Here is an 18,226-nt window from a genome sequence, read left to right on the forward strand (position 1 = left end):
GGAAACTGGAGTTACCTTAGGATATATGAGATTATATATTATCCCATATTATTGTTATGGGGGTTTAAGCCCATGAAATAAGCTATGGAAGGATTTAAGAACAAGTAAACTAAGGAATGGAGTTTGTCAGAACTTTGGGAAAACTTGGCAAAAATTTTGGACAGGATTTTGGTCAAAACTGGGGGAGGTATATCTCCTAGAATATGAGGATTTTTGGTGTGTTTCTTTTATCCAAATTGAATTTCATCGAGTATAGTTTCCAATGCAATAAACCATTCATCAATGTGACATCGGAGTAAAACGTTATGGGCGTTTCAAGACAGACTGTCTGAGTAGAAAATTTTGACGGACCGTTTGACGCCCCGCAGGAATTTTGACAGACCGCAGAAATTTCTGCGGCCCGTCAAATTGCACCAGCCCAGTGTAAATGGTTACAGTGAACCATATTTGACTGGGCAGTTCTACAGATCATTTTGACGGTTCGTAGGAATTTTGACGGCCCGTTAAAATGGGCACAGAATTGCCCGACGGGATTTTAAGTTACGCTTTATATATTTCACTCAACTTCATTTGGACAGTTTATTTTACCAAATCAGATCCAAAATCTTTCCAAAAACCCTCTCTTCAACTCCATAATCTAATCCAAGCCAAAATCCAAGGGAGATTAAATATCAAGAGGCAAGAATCAAGATATCCATGTGTTAGAAGTCATGCTAGGGTTATTAGACTTCATGAATTCTTTGGGTATTGAAGCTAGGGTTTTCATATAAGTTGATAGCTTGATCCAAAGCTCATTCTTATGAGATAAAAGGTTAGTTTTCATGCTTATTACATGTTATCAAGAATGTTTAGTCGTTGAACAACTAGAGTGGAATGAGAAAGTAGAAGATGAGTTTTAAATGTAGTTTTTATGATGTTTTTGAGTAGTAAGCTAAGTTGAGTTATGATTCTTAGTATGATATGGATGTAATACTGCTATAGAAGGTAATAATGATGATGAGACATGTTCTATGAAAAATGTTCAAAGGGTTGGTGCGAAGTTGCTAGTGTAAGTTGAATGTGAGAATGAATATGGAAGACTTAATTGAATGTGACTCCGTGATTATGATATTGTAGATGTTATTATGGTTATTTGGGAGTTGTTTTGTGATATGGTGGAAGTCGATGAACTAGGGAAAATACTGACCGATTTTCGTTAACTCATGAATTGTTCTAGTTTGGATTTAAGAGTATCTTTAAGGCTTAACCAAGGTATGAATCCTTTTAAATGTAGATTTTCCAAGCTTCAACGGTGAACGTTAAGTAGTTAAGAAGACGACAATATATGTAAGGCTAACCCTTCTTTCATTAAGGCATGGTCCCATTGCTAAATACCTTCATATGAGTTCCATAGAATCTTCCAAATGACTTCATTCCTAGAATCACTAAGGCTCATGATTCTTGATAAATATCATGATACCATTAGTCCCATCCTATGATAGTTAATTCTCTAAGGAAGGATATAATGAAAACGATGATGACAATGATAATCTTGAGAACGTGTATGTGCTTCTATGTATGTATATATATATATATATATATATATATATATATATATATATATATATATATATATATATATATATATATATATATATATTATATATATATATATTAAAGTATGACTACTAAGCGCACCGAGTCTTCATGGCCGGGTATGATATCTATCACGCGCACACCACTGTAGTTGGGTATGGATAACACTGAGCCTTGGTAGGGCCGAGTACGTATAACACCGAACCTTATCATTGACGGGTATGTAAGTCACCAAACCTCTATGGTCGGGTATGATACTACTACACGTATAAATATATGAAATGGAAGGTTCCCATTAGAAAGGGGATAAGTAAATGCGATGAACAATGCTAGAGGTATAAATGGCTTCATTATCTCATGACCTCTCTATCTTATGTTATTTCTTACGTTTCTATTATGATGTTCATTATGCTTTACATACTCAGTACATTATTCGTACTAACGTCTTTTTATTTTTGGACGTTGCATCATGCCCGCAGGTGGACCGGGAGATAGGCTTGATCTGTAGATTTCTTTTTAAGGACTACATAGAGGAGCTCCATCTCATCCAGAGCTACAACTTTTGGGTATTATTCTTTTGTGTACACACATATGGGCATGGCGGGGTCCTGTCCTGCCTATATGATGTTACATACTCTCTTAGAGGTTCGTAGACAGTTGTGTATGATTAGATGTCTTGCAGCCTTGTCGGCTCATATTTTGTATATCATTTTGATAGCCTCGTCGGCTTGTATATATGGATATGGTCATTGTTATTGATGATGATATAAATGTGTTGTTGCGCAACGATATTAACACTATTGATGTATGTAAATTATGAGTAAGCCATGTGGCTCACCTAGATGTGAATATGAGAGTACGATAAGAGGTACCCGGGTAGGTTAGCATCGGGTGCCCGTCATGGCCCTCTGGTTGGGTCGTGACAAAAGTTGTATCAGAGCAATTATGTCCTAGGGTGTGTCTACGAGTCGTGTCCTGTAGAGTCTTGTTTATGGGTGTGTTACGCGCCACACTTATAAACAGGAGGCTACGGGCATTTTAGGAATGAATGACCTTCTTTCTTCATAAGATCGTGCGATAAAGCCATGATATAAGGATTTCTCATTCCTTAACCGTGTGTTATATATTTTAGAAATGCCGGTAAAGAGAAAAAGCTACGGCAGCCCAAAAGGGCAAGACAGTGGCAGAAACGCGGGCTGAAAGAGCACCGCCAATGGATATAGAGGAAGGTGAGTCCCAGAATGCGGCTGAATCTCAGTTCTCTCACTCAATGCCTATTTCTGAGGATAATGGAGGAACCTCAGCCCCAGCTCTAGCACCCCCAGCTCCTTCACTAGACGTTTCAGGCCAAGATGTGAAAGGGGCCATTAATTTACTTACTCAGTTGGTTGCCGCTCAAACTCAATGGCAAAGTACAAAGCAAGGTGATATGGCTGTTAGTGCAAGGGCCCATGATTTTATTAGCTTGAACCCTCTGGAATTCTTTGGGTCAAAGGCGGATGAGGACCCTTAAAACTCTATTGATGGGATGTTGAGGACACTTCGGTTAATGCATGCTTCAGATATTGAATCGGTAGAGTTAGCATCCTATAGACTCTGAGATGTCGCGGTTCATTGGTATACGGTTTGGATGGCTTCACGGGGATTCAATGCACCTCCCCCTGTATGACAAAAATTCGTGGATGCCTTCTTCTGACACTACTTGCCTCCAGAGGTTCGGCGAGTTAGAGTCGATAAGTTCTTAAATCATAGGCAAGGAAGTATGAGTGCTTTAGAGTATAGTCTACACTTAAATTCTTTGGCTAGGTATGCTCCGGCTATGGTAGCGGATTTGGGTGATCGCGTGCACTGATTTGTGAGAGGCCTAGGGCCACAATTGATGGATAGGTGCTTGACTGCGTCCCTTCAAGATAACATGGATATTTCACGCATTCAAGCCCATGCCTAGAATTTGGAAGAAATCCAACAACAGCAAAGAAGTGAGTGTGAGCATGATAGAGGGTATAACAAGAGGGCTAGATCTTCGGGTCCAACAAGTGAGTTTAGAGGCGGGCCAAGACAGCAGTTTTCTAGGCATTCAGGCCATTCTATGACTAGTGCGCCTTCACTGTTTACAGGCCAGAGATTTGATAGATCTACTTATTCTGGGCCGAGTGAGAGTTTCAGGGCTTGAGGTTCTCAGTTCAGAGGTGATTCGGGTCAGGCAAGGCCACCTGTACCACGATGTTCCCAGTGTAGGAAGTTACTTTAGGGCCAGTTTTGACTAGGTTTAGAGGTTTTCTATACATGCGGTCGGCCAGGCCATATCATGCGTGATTGCCCCTCGGTTGGTAGCAGGAGTAGGGCCCAGCCTTCAGGGTCGACAGCTGGGTCTTCATCATTTATACGCCCTATGGGGCCAGGTTCACATGTGCCAGTCAGCCATGGTAGAGGCAGAGGGAGAGCCCCCAGTTCTAGTGGTCCTCAACACCGTATTTATGCTTTGGCTGGACGTCGGGATCTTGAGTCTTCCCCCGATGTCGTCACAGTTATATTATCGGTATTTTCTCATGATGTCTATGCTTTGATAGACGAACTCCATGTTATCATATATTACTCCATATATTGCGGGTCGTTTTGTGGTCAAACCGGAGTCGATCAAACCTTTTGAGGTATCTACACCCGTTGGTGAACCGGTAATAGCTAGTCGAGTATATAGAAATTGTGTAGTTTTTATTTGTGACCATCGTACGATGGTTGATTTACATGAGTTAAAAATGGTGGAATTTGATGTTATCATTGGCATGGATTGGTTGGCTTCTTGCTATGCCAATGTTGATTGTAGAATGAAAATGGTTCGCTTCCAGTTTCCGGGAGGACCAGTTTTAGAATGGAAAAGAAATAGTGCGTCCTCGAAAAGTAGGTTTATTTCCTATTTCAAGGCAAGGAAAATGATCTAAAAAGGTTGTATTTACCATCTAGTTCTGTTTCAAGATGTAGAAGCTGAATCGCCAACTCTGCAGTCTGTCCCAGTGGTGAATAAGTTTCCGAATGTATTCCCGGAAGAGCTTCGAGCTCTCCCTCACGAACGGGAGATTGATTTTGCTATTGATGTGCTACCGGACACAAAACCCATATCCATTCCTCCTTACAGGATGGCTCCCGCAGAGTTAAAGGAGCTGAAGGAACAATTGAAGGACTTGCTTGAAAAAGGTTTTATTAGGCCTAGTTCTTCCCCGTGGGGAGCACCCGTGTTGTTTGTGCGAAAGAAAGATGGCACCTTGCGAATGTGCATTGACTATCGGTAGATAAATAAGGTGACAATAAAGAATAAATATCTGCTTCCAAGGATTGATGATTTATTTGACCAATTGCAAAGGTGCCAAATGGTTTTCAAAGATAGATTTGAGATCCGGGTATCATCAAGTGCGATTTAGGGAGAACGATATTCCTAAGACAGCCTTCAGAACCAGATACGGCCATTTTGAGTTCCGGGTAATGTCATTCGGGCTAACTAATGCACCGATAGTATTTATAGATTTGATGAACAATATGTTCAGGCCCTTCTTAGATTTATTTGTGAATGTGTTCATTGACAATATTCTGGTATATTCTAGGTCCGAGGCAGAATATCCGGATCATTTGCGTACCGTTCTTAGGGTTCTTCAAACTCGAGAGTTATTTGCAAAATTTTCTAAGTATGAATTTTGGTTGAACTCAGTGACCTTTTTGGGGCATATTATTTCAGCTGATAGTATTCGGGTTGATACCCAAAAGATTGAAGCGGTGAAGACTTGGCCAAGGCCCACAACACCTACGGAGGTTTGTAGTTTTATGGGCTTAGCAGGTTATTACAGGAGATTTGTAGAGGGATTTTCTTCTATTTCTGCACCACTCATGAAGCTAACCCAGAAATCAGCTAAGTTTCAATGGATAGATGTTTGTGAACGTAGTTTCCAAGAGCTAAAGGATAGGTTAACTTCTGCCCCAGTCCTGACACTTCCTCAGGGATTGGAAGGTTATGTTGTTTATTTTGATGCTTCAGGCATTGGGTTAGGTTGTGTGTTGATGCAACATGGTAAGGTGATTGCGTATGCTTCGAGGCAGTTACGGAAACATGAGAAAAATTATCCGACCCATGATCTTGAATTGGCTGCAGTGATTCATGCATTGAAGATGTGGAGACATTACTTGTATGGCGTCTACATTGATATTTATACAGATCATAAGAGCCTTCAGTACATCTTCAAGCAGAAAGAATTGAATTTACAGCAACGGCGGTGGTTGGAATTGTTGAAAGACTATGATGCTGATATCTTGTATCATCCCGGGAATGCAAATGTGGTGGCTGATGCTCTTAGCCGTAGATCTATGGGAAGTTTATGTGATGTTCAGCCAGAGAAAAGATAGATAGCTCGTGAGGTCCAGCAGTTAGCTAGCCTAGGAGTTCGAGTAGTAGACTTAGGCAGTATGGGAGCTATCATTCAAAATGCAGCGGTCTCGTCGCTAGTAGTGGAAGTGAAAGAGCGTCAATACGAAGATCCCATGCCAATTCATTTCAAAAATACACTCCCTCAGAAGGACAAGTCATCATTTGAGATTTCTAGAGATGGAGTTCTCCGATGCCGAGGCAGGTTATATGTTCCTGATGTTGCAGGATTACGCCACCAAATATTGAGAGAAGCCCATTGTTCCCATTATTCTGTTCACCCAGGAGCAACGAAAATGTATCATGATCTTAAATCTATATATTGGTGGAATGGGATGAATAAAGATATAGCGGAATTCGTAGCTCAATGTACGAACTGTCAACAAGTGAAAATTGAGCACCAAAAGCCTGGTGGATTGTTGCAAGCTATGGAAATTCCACCTTGGAAATGGGAAGTAATTAACATGGACTTCATTACAGGCTTACTCCGTTCTCGACGTAAGTATGATTCTATATGGGTGATTGTGGATAGACTCACGAAGTCAGCTCATTTCTACCAGTCAGAACTATATATATAGTAGAAGATTCTGCAAAGCTTTATGTTAAAGAGATAGTGCGACTTCACGGTGTTCCAGTTTCTATTACTCCGATAGAGGGACTCAGTTTACAGTCAATTTTTGGAAATCTTTCCAAGAAGTTTTGGGGACTCAGGTGAGCCTTAGCACGGCATTTCACCCACAGACGGATGGGCAAGCTGAATGTACCATTCAGACTCTTGAGGATATGCTACGGGCATGTGTATTGGATTTTGGAGGTAGTTGGGATGATCACTTACCACTTATTGAATTTGCTTACAACAATAGTTATCATTCTAGCATCCAAATGGCACTGTATGAGGCTTTATATGGGCGAAAGTGTAGATCTCCAATTGGGTGGTTCGAAGTAGGAGAGACCAAATTGATAGGGCCAGACTTGGTCCAGCAAGCTATAGATAAATCCAATCTTATATACGATCGATTATTAACAGCTCAGAGTCGTCAGAAATCCTATGCAAATAATCATCGAAGAGACTTGGAGTTCCAAGTGAAAGATTGGGTATTCTTGAAGGTGTCGCCAATGAAGGGCGTCATGAGATTTGGCAAAAAGGGCAAGAAGGGCGTCATGAGATTGGACCTTATGAGATTATAAGCAAGGTAGGCCAAGTGGCTTATGAATGGGAAAACATGTATACAATGTAGACAATAGGTTAAAAACTTGAATGAATCCTATAACAATCAGCTAATGAAATCCTTCTAGCAGCTTGAACAGTGAAACTGTTAATACCACTCACTAGATAGGATATCCTTGATTGATTATACTGTTATGTCCCGTGTTTTCGTATAATTGGAAATCGGGAAATATCAAGACTTGTGTGTTATAAGGAAATATTTTGATTTTAGTGGATATGACTATGTTGGTTATGAAATCATTAATGTTAAGACATTGGGGAAGGCCGAGGGTAAATTTGGAATTTTGGAAATTAGTTTCGGGAATTACAAAACGGGACTTTTAATGGATTGGGCCAAGAAAATTGATCTAAAATTTAGGCCCAAAGTCTATGGGGTGGCCGGCCATATTGGCTAGGTCCAAGCCCATTTTAGCAAGTCATGTGCTAGGCACATGACTTTAATTGGATATATATCATACTTAGCCTTAGGAATTTTCAAGAAAAATCATCAAAGCAACAAAAAGATAAGAAAGAACCTCAAACATACCTCTCGGCCGAACCATAGAGAAGAGAAAGAAAAAAATTTTGCAAGCTTGATTCTAGCCTTAAAAATCTTGATTTTCACATATTTGTGAAGTACTCGAGACCCTCTTCAACGGGGTACAATTAGTTTGGCGAAAGGTGCGCGTTTGCGACAAGTCGAAAATTTAAGAAAAGGTAAGAATTTTGCTATTCTTTTGTTATGGAATTTGTATGAATGTGATAAGGATTGAGAATAGATGAGAATCCCGTAGTTTTGATATGTGTAGAAAACCGTGGGTGTGTGTGTGTTTGGTGTTGTAGCCGTGAGCTATATGAAGTGCAAGGCCATGTGAATTTGATCTTGTTAGTTGGTTTGTGGCGTCGTTGTGACATTTATGACGTAAATGATCGTTTAATGAATTGAATTGGCATTGGAAAATGATTTCGGAACATTATGGGAAAGTGTATACCTTTGGTATATTTGTGTATATCATTGTATATCTATGATGCTAAAGACTTTAAATATGACTTATGGTTGATGTTAATGAATTTGGAGTGAAACAATGAGAGTTAGAACGTTCGTCGTAATTTTTGATGTTTTGAATGAAATATGGAAAGTAATGAACTTTGGGAAATTTTGTATATGGTTTGGAGCATAATTGGGGTGTGATTGAATAATTTTGAGTGATTGAATGAATACAATAATGTGGACATAGATTTGGAATTGTGAAGTTTGAATGAAAAGTTGCCAACTTATATAGTAAGGAAGAACATTGAAGTTAGAATGGTTTGATTATGGTTTATGTTGTTTGATGATGTTTGGGTTGTTGTTGTTGATGTATTTTGAGCCGAGCTAAGTCTCGGGGGTGTTAGATTTATAGGGGAAATGCTGCCGAAATTTCGGTAGACAAAAATCAAGTTAATGGAAATCTTAAGCCTAAGAATCTCTAATTGGTAACTTTGACCATTTGCAGATTCTGGACGAAACGGGATTTGATTTTAAGGAAAGCATAAGACGTCCATAAGGTATGTAAAGCTCCCCATTTCTTCGTTTGGCATGTCTTAGTATGTTAGGTGAATATCGGAGCCCCCGGAGCAATTCTGCTCCTCGAAACCCGATCTATAAAACGGCTACTATTCATTCAATTCAATTGAAGCCTAAGGGCCCTATTTTGGCTAGAATGCAACTAAATATCCGAAACCTATGGAAATGTGATCGGGTCACTTTGAAATCATTATGTATGATCTGTTAGCCTCTAAATGTTCGTAAAATATGTTCGCCACCTCGATTTGACCCGAGGTGGGCCCGCTAACCCTGAGACGCCCTAGTTGTCCTATCGGGCTCTCTTTTTGGATGAACTTCGATATGAGATCTTCGACTTTGAAACTTCCCTCTATGAAATATGTTTTGACTAGTATGATGTGTTAAGTTCCGTTTGAGCCATACGTACCGCTTTGGAAACATTTCCTGAATTAAACTTTCGTATCAAGTAACCATTTGTCTATTTTGGTCTACGAAATGACTTATGAAATTATTAAGTTTTGAAAGGCTATTTTGAAATATAATTTGCATTTGTTTGCTCACGACTCCGCTCGTGCCTTATTATGACTTCGTTCACCGGTTCCCGGGCCGGTTATGATTCGTGCGCCCTATGATAATTCGGCCGTATGCTGTGTTCCGGTTCCCGAGGCCTCGCCATAGGGCCGGGTTCCGTTTGGACTTATGCTGTGATATGGCTGGTGATGCGATACGCTCCCATGTGTCTGTGTGTTCAGGGATGTACGGAGATTTGAAACCTTCCGGTGTTATGCTGTGTGTGGCGCCAGCGTCGGAGTGGCGACCACGTTCTTAAGCGTTGCATGATTTCGTTTGCATTATGTATATGTATATGATTTTGATACGGATTTTGACACCTTAATTTGTACTCCCCTTTGTTATCCGGTTTGCTTTCAGTTTTGGCCATATTTCTGTACTCCGTGCTTTACATACTCAGTACATATTTCGTACTGACCCCCCTTCTCTTCGGGGGCTGCGTTTCATGCCCGCAGGTACAGACATTGGTGATCCTCCACTGTAGGCTTCACGTTTCTGCTATTTCGGAGTACTCCTCCTTGATCCGGAGTCCACTTCTGGTACATACATCCTTTGCTATGTATATTTTGTACATTTGACTATTTGGGTACGGCGGGGCCCTGTGTCGCCATATGTCTTTGTTTTGGATTCGTAGAGGCCTGTAGTCATGTGTGTGGGGCGAGGGTCCTATATATGTTTGTTTGATTTTGTTTTCTGGTCTTAAAGCGGTCCGTTTGTTATGATGGCCCTAAATGGCCCTTATGCTTATATTTGCACTTACGACCGGCGATGTCCATTCCGCCGCTCCTTTTGGATTCGATATGATATTTTGATTTGTGCGACCGCTTAAGACATATTTTGATATAAGTTATGTTTGATATGATTTTTATGAAATCTTGAAATAAGTTTGGATTTGGTAAACGAATATGCGATTTGGTCTGGGTACCCAGGTAGGGTGCCAGTCGCGGCCCACGGGGCTGGGTCGTGACAAAAGTGGTATCAGAGCGGTTTGTCCTCGGAATGTCTACAGGCCGTGTCTCGTAGAGTCTTGTTTATCGATGTGTTGTGCACCACATCTATAAATAGGAAGCTACAGGGCATTTAGGATGTTACCCTCTTTGGAATCTTAGATCGTGCGATAGAGCTGTGCTATTAGGGTGATTCTGATCTGACCCGTTATTGTGTTTGCAGTGATGCCTCCGAAGAAGGAAACGGCGGCCCAGAAGGGCAAGGCATGGATGGGAGAGACTAGTCAGGCACAGCGAGCTACCCGGGCTCGTGTTTATGATTTTCCTGAGGTTGTGCCTCATTCTGAGGGGTCTGCTACACCCCCACTAGTACAGCCTGGAGCAGGACCTTCAGCAGCTCCAGAGGCCCGAGTACCCGTTCCTAAGACTCCAGCTCCTCAGCCAGGGGCGGAGGACAGGACCCTGAGAGAGGCTGTACAGTTGCTGACTACACTGGTAGCAGGACAGGCTCGCAGACGCGGGCGGAGGGACGATGATGATGATGACAGGCGGGACAGCCTGAGAGTTTGGGAGTTCTTATTATGTGGCCCTCCAGAGGTTTTCGGGTCTAAGCCCGACGAGGACCCTCATGACTTTATTCGGGGGATGCGGCGCTCACTGGACTTGGTCAGGGCTTCAGAGACCGAGTCGGTCGAGCTGGCTTCGCACAGACTTCGAGATGTTGCCACTCACTGGTATGAGACTTGGGAGTTATCCAGGGGTGAGGGTGCTCCTCCAGCTACGTGGGATCAGTTTGTGACTGCTTTCACCCGCCACTTTCTGCCCCCAGAGTATCGGCGGGCGCGGGCTGACCGATTCTTACATCTGCAGCAGAGGGGTCGGAGTGTTCGCGAGTATAATTTTGAGTTCGATTCCCTGGCCCGGTATGCACCCGCCGTAGTAGCAGATATGTCCGATCGGATGCACAGATATGTTATGGGATTGGATCGGTATTTGATCGACGGCTGTATGGCAGTGTCATTGCAGACAGATATGGACATTGCCCGACTTCAGGCCTATGCGTTGGGTATGGAGGGTCGTCACAGGTCTGACCATTCTGGTAGAGATCGGGACAGGAGGCCGCCCAAGAGGGCTAGGTCCGCAGGTTATTCTGGAGATTCTCGAGGCGGACAGCCTCAGCAGCAGCAATCAGGCAGACAACTTCCTCCGTCCGGCGGAGTACTCAGTCAGGCAGCCGGAGAGTTGACAGTGCAGGACCGTCTGGGGCCAGTCAGAGCTCCAGGGCGGCAGGTTCACAGGTATCCAGAGGCCCCAGCCAGGCCAGACCACCCAGGCCCCGTTGTTCTCATTGCGGGAAGTCTCATCCTGGGGAGTGCTATCGAGCTACTGGAGCTTGTTTTTCGTGTGGTGGTCAGGGCCATTTTATGAGAGATTGTCCGTTGGCGAGCGGTTCTGGTAGCGTGGCTCAGCCGACGGGGTCAGCCGCCGGTTCATCATCTGCTCCATCTGTTGCACGCCCTGGAGGGCGAGGTATGCCGGCACCGGCAGGACGCGATCGAGGCCGCGGTGGCGTTTCAGGTTCTAGCGGTCCCTCGAACCGCATATATGCTTTGGCCAGCCGCCAGGATCAGGAGGCTTCGCCAAACGTCGTCACAGGTACACTACTGGTTTTCTCCAGATCTGTATATGCATTGATTGACCCTGGCTCTACTTTATCATATATTTCACCGCTCGTTGCTAGTAAAATTGGGATAGTGTCTGAGCCTATAGAGCCATTTGAGGTAGCTACGCCAGTTGGGGATTTTGTTATAGCAAGACAGATCAATAGGGATTGTTCTGTGACTATTTATGATCGTTGCACTAAAGCTGATTTGATAGAGTTAGACATGCTTGAGTTTGATGTCATTATGGGTATGGACTGGTTGTCTTCCTGTTATGCTAATGTCGACTGCCAGAGAAAGGTAGTCCGTTTTCAGTTTCCAGGGGAACCAGTTATAGAGCGGTTCGGATCTACCGCATCGCCGAGGGGTAAGTTTATTTCATACCTCAAGGCTAAGAAGATGATCCAGAAGGGTTATATCTATCATTTGGTTCGTGTGCACGATACTGCAGCGGAGATACCTACCCTTCAGTCTGTTCCGGTCGTTAGCGAGTTCCTAGATGTATTTCCTGACGAGCTTCCTGGCCTTCCGCCTGAGCGGGAGATTGATTTTTCCATAGAGTTGATGCCGGATACGCAGCCTATATCTATTCCTCCGTACAGGATGGCACCGGCTGAATTGAAGGAGTTGAAGGAGCAGCTGAAAGATTTGTTGGATAAGGGTTTTATTAGACCCAGCACATCACCCTGGGGAGCGCCGGTTTTGTTTGTAAGAAAGAAAGATGGGTCACTGCGGATGTGCATCGACTACCGGCAGCTAAATAAGGTGACTGTAAAGAATAAATTTCCCGTCCCCCAGATTGATGATTTGTTTGATCAGCTGCAGGGTGCTAAACATTTTTCAAAGATAGATATGCGCTCAGGTTATCATCAGGTGCGAGTGCGTGAGACAGATATCCCGAAGACTGCTTTCAGGACCCGGTACGGGCATTATGAGTTCAGAGTTATGTCTTTCGGGCTGACTAATGCTCCAGCGGTATTTATGGATCTGATGAATCGGGTATTTCGGCCTTTTCTGGACATGTTTGTTATTGTATTTATTGATGACATCCTGATTTACTCGCGATCAGCCGAGGAGCATTCAGATCATTTGAGGATGGTACTTGGCATTCTCCGTCAGCAGAAGTTATATGCTAAATTCTCTAAATGTGAATTTTGGTTAACTTCTGTGGCATTCTTGGGCCATATTGTCGGCGCAGATGGTATTCGGGTCGATACGCAGAAGATTGAGGCTGTACAGAATTGGCCCAGGCCTACTACACCGACAGAGGTGCGCAGTTTTCTGGGATTGGCCGGATATTATCGCAGGTTCGTGGAGGATTTTTCTTCTATTGCATCACCACTGACGAAGCTTACCCAGAAAGCAGCAAAATTTCAGTGGACCGATGCCTGCGAGCGCAGCTTTCAGATGCTGAAGGAAAGATTGGTTACAGCACCAGTTTTGTCTCTTCCAGAGGGATCCGACGGGTATGTTGTCTATTGTGACGCCTCTGGTATTGGGATAGGTTGCGTATTGATGCAGCACGGTCGAGTTATAGCCTATGCTTCCCGGCAGCTCAGACCGCACGAGAAGAATTATCCCACTCATGATCTTGAGTTGGCCGCGGTAATTCATGCTTTGAAGATTTGGCGGCATTATTTATATGGGGTCCATGTTGATATCTATACGGACCATAAGAGTCTTCAGTATATTTTTAAGCAGAAGGAACTAAATTTGCGGCAGCGGAGATGGCTTGAGCTACTAAAGGATTACGACATTGATATTCTGTACCATCCGGGGAAAGCCAATGTGGTAGCTGATGCGCTTAGCCGCAAGTCCGTAGGCAGCCTGGCTGGTGTACCATTTGATAAGAGAGATTTGGTTCGTGATATTCACCAGCTGGCCAGCCTCGGAGTTCGTTTGGCGGACTCTGGAGATACTGGGATTTCTGTTCGTCCAGTTGCTGAATCATCTATTATTCAGGAGGTAAAGCAGCGCCAGTTTGAAGATCCTCTCCGGATTCAGTACAGAGATGTGGCCCTTAATAAAGCAAAGACTCAGTTTGAGATCTCGCCTGAAGGAGTATTATTATATGACGGCAGATTCTGTGTACCGGACGTTGCGGGCTTACGGCGGCAGATTATGGGCGAGGCGCATAATGCACGGTATTCTGTTCATCCGGGTTCCACTAAAATGTATCGGGATCTCAGGTGTTTGTATTGGTGGGACGGCATGAAGAAAGATATTGCTGAGTTTGTTAGTCAGTGCCCGAATTGCCAGCAAGTTAAGATTGAGCATCAGAAGCCCGGTGGATTATTACAGGAGATGGAAATTCCAGCCTGGAAATGGGAGATGATTAATATGGACTTCATTGTTGGGTTGCCGCGTACTCTACGCAGGTACGACTCTATTTGGGTTATCGTAGACAGGCTGACGAAATCAGCCCATTTCCTTCCGGTTCGGACTACTTATTCGGCTGAGGACTATGCCAGATTGCATATCAGAGAGATAGTCAGACTTCACGGAGTCCCTGTATCTATTATTACTGACCTAGGTGCCCAGTTTACAACAAATTTCTGGAGGTCATTTCAGGAGGGATTAGGGACTCAGGTGAGCCTCAGTACAGCTTTTCATCCTCAGACCGACGGGCAAGCCGAGCGCACTATTCAGACGCTCGAAGATATGTTGCGGGCCTGCGTTATTGATTTCAGGGGCAGCTGGGATGATCATTTGCCGCTTATTGAGTTTGCCTATAATAACAGTTATCACTCCAGCATTCAGATGGCTCCGTAAGAGGCCCTTTATGGCAGGAAATGCAGATCTCCTATTGGTTGGTTTGACGTGGGCGAGACTAAGCTAATTGGGCCAGATGTGATCCAAGAAGCTGTAGATAAGGTAAAACTTATACAGGAACGATTATTGGCTGGTCAGAGTCGGCAAAAAGCTTATGCAGACCGACGACGTCGACCGTTAAAGGTCCAGATTGACGATTGGGTGTTTCTGAAGGTGTCGCCCATGAAGGGGGTCATGAGATTCGGTAGAAAGGGTAAGTTGAGCCCGCGGTACATTGGGCCATATCAGATTGTTCGGAGGATAGGCGCAGTCGCCTACGAGCCAGACTTACCATCCGACTTGGAGGCCGTACACCCAGTATTTCATGTGTCCATGCTGCGGAAGTGTATTGGTGATCCTTCCAGGATATTTCCAGTGGATGACATTCAGGTAACTGAGCAGTTGTCTTATGACGAGCAACCTGTATCTATTCTGGATCGACAGGTGAGGAGACTACGCACTAAGGAAGTGCCCTCCGTTAAAGTTCTGTGGCGCAACAGTAACCGGGAAGAGATGACTTGGGAGGCGGAGGACGAGATGAAGAAGAAATACCCCCATTTATTCCCTACGCCTCTTGTAATCTAAACTTTTGAATTTGTTGTATTAATGAACGGATGGACCATGTGTGCTATTTATAAAGATGGATTTCCCGTTATGTTTGTGAGCCTTCATAAGATTTATTTAACATTCGGGGACGAATGTTCTTAAGGGGGGGAGAATGTTATGTCCCGTGTTTTCGTATAATTCAAAATCGGGAAATAATCAAGACTTGTGTGTTATAAGGAAATATTTTGATTTTAGTGGATATGACTATGTTGGTTATGAAATCATTAATGTTAAGACATTGGGGAAGGCCGAGGGTAAATTTGGAATTTCGGAAATTAGTTTCGGGAATTACAAAACGGGACTTTTAATGGATTGGGCCAAGAAAATTGATGAAAACTTTAGGCCCAAAGTCTATGGGGTGGCCGGCCATATTGGCTAGGTCCAAGCCCATTTTAGCAAGTCATGTGCTAGGCACATGAATTTAATTGGATATATATCATACTTAGCCTAGGAATTTTCAAGAAAAATCATCAAAGCAACAAAAAGATAAGAAAGCACCTTAAATATACCTCTCGGCCGAACCATAGAGAAGAGAAAGAAAAAAAAATTGCAAGCTTGATTCTAGCCTTAAAAATCTTGATTTTCACATATTTGTGAAGTACTCGAGACCCTCTTCAACGGGGTACAATTAGTTTGGTGAAAGGCGCGCGTTTGCGACAAGTCGGAAATTTAAGAAAAGGTAAGAATTTTGCTATTCTTTTGTTATGGAATTTGTATGAATGTGATAAGGATTGAGAATAGACGAGAATCCCGTAGTTTTGATATGTGTAGAAAACCGTGGGTGTGTGTGTGTTTGGTGTTGTAGCCGTGAGCTACATGAAGTGCAAGGCCATGTGAATTTGATCTTGTTAGTTGGTTTGTGGCGTCGTTGTGACATTTATGACGTAAATGATCGTTTAATGAATTGAATTGGTGTTGGAAAATGATTTCGGAACATTATGGGAAAGTGTATACCTTTGGTATATTTGTGTATATCATTGTATATCTATGATGCTAAAGACTTTAAATATGACTTATGGTTGATGTTAATGAATTTGGAGTGAAACAATGAGAGTTAGAACGTTCGTCGTAATTTTTGATGTTTTGAATGAAATATGGAAAGTAATGAACTTTGGGAAATTTTGTATATGGTTTGGAGCATAATTGGGGTGTGATTGAATAATTTTGAGTGATTGAATGAATACAATAATGTGGACATAGATTTGGAATTGTGAAGTTTGAATGAAAAGTTGCCAACATATATAGTAAGGAAGAACATTGAAGTTAGAATGGTTTGATTATGGTTTATGTTGTTTGATGATGTTTGGGTTGTTGTTGTTGATGTATTTTGAGCCGAGCTAAGTCTCGGGGGTGTTAGATTTATAGGGGAAATGCTGCCGAAATTTCGGTAGACAAAAATGAAGTTAATGGAAATCTTAAGCCTAAGAATCTCTAATTGGTAACTTTGACCATTTGCAGATTCTGGACGAAACGGGATTTGATTTTAAGGAAAGCATAAGACGTCCATAAGGTATGTAAAGCTCCCCACTTCTTCGTTTGGCATGTCTTAGTATGTTAGGTGAATATCGGAGCCCCCGGAGCAATTCTGCTCCTCGAAACCCGATCTATAAAACGGCTACTATTCATTCAATTCAATTGAAGCCTAAGGGCCCTATTTTGGCTAGAATGCAACTAAATATCCGAAACCTATGGAAATGTGATCGGGTCACTTTGATAATTCGGCCGTATGTTGTGTTCCGGTTCCCGAGGCCTCGCCATAGGGCCGGGTTCCATTTGGAGTTATGCTGTGATATGGCCGGTGATGCGATACGCTCCCATGTGTATGTGTGTTCAGGGATGTACGGAGATTTGAAACCTTCCGGTGTTATGCTGTGTGTGGCGCCAGCGTCGGAGTGGCGACCACGTTCTTAAGCGTTGCATGATTTCGTTTGCATTATGTATATGTATATGATTTTGATACGGATTTTGACACCTTGATTTGTACTCCCCTTTGTTATCCGGTTTGCTTTCAGTTTTGGCCATATTTCTGTACTCCGTGCTTTACATACTCAGTACATATTTCGTACTGACCCCCCTTCTCTTCGGGGGCTGCGTTTCATGCCCGCAGGTACAGACATTGGTGATCCTCCACTGTAGGCTTCACTTTTCTGCTATTTCGGAGTACTCCTCCTTGATCCGGAGTCTACTTCTGGTACAGACATCTTTTGCTATGTATATTTTGTACATTTGATTATTTGGGTACGGCGGGGCCCTGTCTCGCCATATGTCTTTGTTTTGGATTCATAGAGGCTTGTAGTCATGTGTGTGGGGCGAGGGTCCTATATATGTTTGTTTGATTTTGTTTTCTAGTCTTAAAGCGGTTCGTTTGTTATGATGGCCCTAAATGGCCCTTATGCTTATATTTGCACTTACGACCGGCGATGTCCATTCCGCCGCTCCTTTTGGATTCGATATGATATTTTGATTTGTGCGACCGCTTAAGACATATTTTGATATAAGTTATGTTTGATATGATTTTTATGAAATCTTGAAATAAGTTTGGATTTGGTAAACGAATATGCGATTTGGTCTGGGTACCCAGGTAGGGTGCCAGTCGCGGCCCACGGGGCTGGGTCGTGACATATACAGTCTTAACTGTTGCAACTCTATTCAGCCTGTTGTATCATCATCATCTTAAATCAATCTGGCTCTCTGATCTTATGTGTTGAAAACCTAATACATGGCATTTCACTCTTATCACTATTCAGAATCCTCCTAGCAGGAGATGGTAAGTCTTGAAATCTATGTATTTGGATTGAACCAGAAAAATCAAAAACCATGTTAGCTAAAAAATCTGCCAGTTCATTGCCTTCTCTCAAGATATGAGCAAACTGCACATGGCCCTTATCTCACCAT

This window comes from Lycium barbarum, chromosome 7 (assembly GCF_019175385.1).
Source record: "Lycium barbarum isolate Lr01 chromosome 7, ASM1917538v2, whole genome shotgun sequence".
NCBI lineage: Eukaryota > Viridiplantae > Streptophyta > Magnoliopsida > Solanales > Solanaceae > Lycium > Lycium barbarum.